The sequence below is a fragment of the Priapulus caudatus genome, unplaced genomic scaffold (assembly GCF_000485595.1).
Source record: "Priapulus caudatus unplaced genomic scaffold, Priapulus_caudatus-5.0.1 Scaffold181, whole genome shotgun sequence".
Classification (NCBI taxonomy): Eukaryota; Metazoa; Priapulida; class Priapulimorpha; order Priapulimorphida; family Priapulidae; genus Priapulus; species Priapulus caudatus.
In genome coordinates, this window is record NW_014577242.1 from 191,102 (window position 1) to 195,199 (window position 4,098).

The window sequence follows — 4,098 nt, forward strand, 5'->3', positions numbered from 1 at the left end:
GTGTGTGCTATATGTTGCCTAGCAGTAGACCTTAGTCACACTCGTGCCATTATTACGCAAATGTTTGTATTAAATCATTTGATGTTTGCGCGTTCTTGCCGTGCGTATTTTCCCCGCGAGCTTGCTGCGGCGCCCGCACGTCGCGCGCTGGCACTTTGCCAGCGAATTCGCCGATCGTGACCGCCAAGCGTCTTGTTTGTTTTCAGGCTTCCTGCTACGGTATAGCAACGAGTTCCCGTGATCACGCCGTCAGCCTGTACAAAACACACGCAGCCGCCCATGTCCGAGGACCGTTCGTCGACAGTTGCGACCGACATCAACGCACTTCCGCATTCCCCGACCCAAAGTGTAGTTTGTGCGCGCCGCCGGCTGCGACAGCGGCAAGGCCCTCCGCGGTGATCTGAAGAAGTTCCGTAGAGGCCAGCACACACAGGAGAAGGAGAACCGCTGCAGGCGGCGAGAACTTCATTAACGCGAAAGGGTAGACGGATCGCAGCAGCCAACTTTTCGGAGCTGCCAAAGTAGTTACTATGTAATGACTCTATATAGGCAGTTCCGCCTTTAATTTGTACATGGAATTAGGAGCGCGAGCGCTGAGTGTGTCGTATGTAGCCACTAAAGTGATTTGCTGATGTCGACATCACTCGCAAAAGTCGCCGTGAAGATTTATTTCGCTGACAGTGTGTCACAAACATGCCGTCTTACCCTATTGGCAAAGAATCAAGATAGATGTACGAATATAGTTATATATATATATATATATAGTAATATATATATATATATTATATATACACGAGCACATTGCACACCGCTATTTGACCCTTGAGTATCTTGGGAAGCCTTGTTATATTATTATGATTATTTATAAGTCCATTAAGTATTTTGATTAGTATATTAGAGTAAAGTTAGTGGCATGTGGTGTATAATTCGGCCTTAGATAAAATCATGTTTACCTCGTTTATAGATGGCAAGAAGTTTCAAGTAATGGTCTATATTGATTATACATCAAACGTGGCAACATTTTTACAATAAATGGCAGGATTACACAGAGCAAAGGCCAAGGAAGCCTTTCTTCACTTGAGGCCCGCGTCTCCTGCGGCATGTTAGCCACCTCTACTGCAATGCTGAATACAATCAAACTTATCTACTTCAGTAAGTTTAACTTCAATTGAAGGAATCACATGGCTCTCATATAAATCCCACCCTTAGCCCAAACGCCAGATAAATGTAATATGCAAAATCTATACGCATTCGTGTGCGCGCATAAAGTGGCATAAAGCCTGTTATAACAAATCGCATTTTGCCAACGGCTAAATATGAAAATATGCATTTGAAACGAACTGCAACTAATTTCTAGTTTACAAGAATTACGCATAGTGTTTAAAATGTGAGCCCATTCATTCATTTGACATGGCAGTGCGAAAGGGGATTTCCGACGTGTGCATACTATCGCGTGGGGTATACACAATGAATAATTTTGACTTATCGCTGCGTTGTGATGTGGCGAGCTAAACTGGCAGCAAGGCCTGAACTGGAGTATCATAAATGGGGTGCTCTAGCGCAATGCACTCTATTCATTAGCCCGACAGCTGGACTGACCTGAAGCAGGGCTTTATGAAACGCATCGCCCTCGCGGCCTCGTCATCTCTCCTCCATTTTGCCTCTATGCAATGGGTCTGTTAAGCACGAAATCGCGAATCATCTTGGTCTTTCTTCCTATTGTAGTGCCTACTTTATCGGATTTGAATAAGTTGCTTTCGGTAGCAGGAATTTCACATTAGTTTCTGCCAGCCTCGTCAAGTGCTACATACTTGCTGTGTCGGTTTAATGACCTTTGCTAGAAATTTTTCGTTTTTAAAAGTGCCACTATCGATATTTTCAAATGTATTATATACTTCGCATGTTAACTGATGGTTCGTGTTTAAGTACAAAAATAAAAAATATCAACCATGCAACATTTTTTAGCGATACCGCTTCGTTACATGTTTATAATGAATTTACTCGTATTTGCTTAAAAACGTCTAAAAAATGAAGATCTTAGTGTGCTGAATATATATCAAAGAATACATCACATGTTGTATTTAATTTGAATACAATTCCAGCCTAGTGCAAAGACGCGCTTTGACGCGCGTTCATTGAATGCACGAAAGAAGATAGCACTATAGATGCTGTGAGTCCATGAGTCCGCCGTACTCACACATCATAGCATCAGCGGAGTAACGAAATATAGATCCTAACTCTATATATCTACTAAATATCTATTTATACGTGCTAATATGATTCTAATATATCGAGTGTGAGTAATATATATATCATGATATATATCTAACTATAACACTGAGTATCTAGTATCAGATGAATATTCTATAAATATATATCAGATACATAGATGAGATCATAATATATACTGATAATTATCGATACGGCCGCGGTCCCGCGAACACGTACACGTCGAGTACGCCCCCTAGTGAGCGGAACGTGATCGCAGGCGTCGGCTGTAGGATCGCCTCTGAAGAAGATGGTGGACAGACGATGATCACTCGCGTCACGGGGACTGTGCACACGTATTTGACCTTGAGTATCTGGAAGCCTTGTTAATTATTATATTATTTATAGTCCATAATATTTTGATTGTATATTAGAGTAAAGTTAGTGGCATGTGGTGTATAATTCGCTGTAGATAAAATCATTGTTACCTCGTTTATAGTGGAGAAGTTTCAAGTAATGGTCTTTCGTATTATAATCAAACAGTGGCAACATTTTTACAATAAATGGGCAGGATTACACAAGCAAAGGCAATGAAGCCATTCTTCACTGAGCCCGGTCTCTGGGCATGTAGCCATCTACTGCAAGTGAATACAATCAACTTATCTACTTCAGTAAGTTTAACTTCAATTGGAAGAATCACTGGTCTCTATAAATCGCCACCTTAGCCCAAACGCAGATAAATGTAATATGCAAATTATTACGATTGTGTGCGGATAAAGTGGCATAAAGCCTGTTATAACAAATCGACATTTTGCCAACGGCTAAATATGAAATATGCATTTGAACGACTGAACTAATTTCTATTTACAAGAATACGCATATGTTAAAATGTGAGCCATCATCATTTGACATGGCAGTGCGAAAAGGGATCGACGTGTGTATATCGCGTGGTATACCACAATGATAATTTTGATATGTGCGTGTGTGTGGCAGTAAACTGGAGCAAGGCCTGAACTGGGTATCATAATGGGTGTAGCGCTGCACTTATCATAGCCAGACAGCTGACTGACTGAGCAGGGCTTTGTGAATGCATCGCTCGCTGGGTGTATCTCTCCTGCATTGTTGCTCTATGCATGGGTGTAGCAGAAATCGGAATCATCTTGGTCTTTTTCCTATTGTAGGCCTACTTTAATCGGATTTGAATAAGTGCTTTCGGTAGCAGGAATTTCACATTAGTTTTGCAGCTCGTCAAGTGCACATACTTGCTGTGTCGGTTTAATGACTTGCTAGAAATTTTCGTTTTTAAAAGTGCCACTATCGATATTTTTCAAATGTTTATATACTTCGCATGTTAACTGATGGTTCGTGTTAAGTACAAAATAAAAATACAACATGCACATTTTGTAGCTACCGCTCTTGTTACATGTTTATAATGAATACTGTATTTGTAAAAACGTTAAAAATGAAAGATTTGTTGCTGAATAATATAAGAATAATCACATGTTGTATTTAATTTGAATACAATTCCAGGCCTGTGCAAACGCGCTTTGACGCGTTCATTGAATGCACGAAAGATAGCACTATAGATGCTGTGAGTCATGAGTCCCCGTACTCACACATCATAGCATCTATAGTGCTAGCTATATATGCGTACTATATTTTCAACTGCTGCTTGGATTGATAGAAGAGCAAATGTTTGCCACAAATACTCTGCAACATACGTGTTTGTTCATGCTACCGTGTGAAGTCGTTATACCCTCTTAATTGTGTCGACAGAATCGAAAACATGGATGCGTCCTTCCACATTCAGTGCACAAATATATAGACTTATTACATGTAAATAGTAATGTAATATATATATATATATATATATATATATATATATATATA

At 40.1% G+C, this 4,098-nt stretch overlaps 1 protein-coding gene across 1 annotated transcript in view; it reads left to right on the plus strand.

Annotated features, from left to right (window-relative positions):
* Positions 1 to 4,098, plus strand: part of LOC106806827 — a 56,504-nt gene that overhangs the window by 43,062 nt on the left and 9,344 nt on the right. The gene's annotated exons all lie outside the window — the stretch shown is intronic.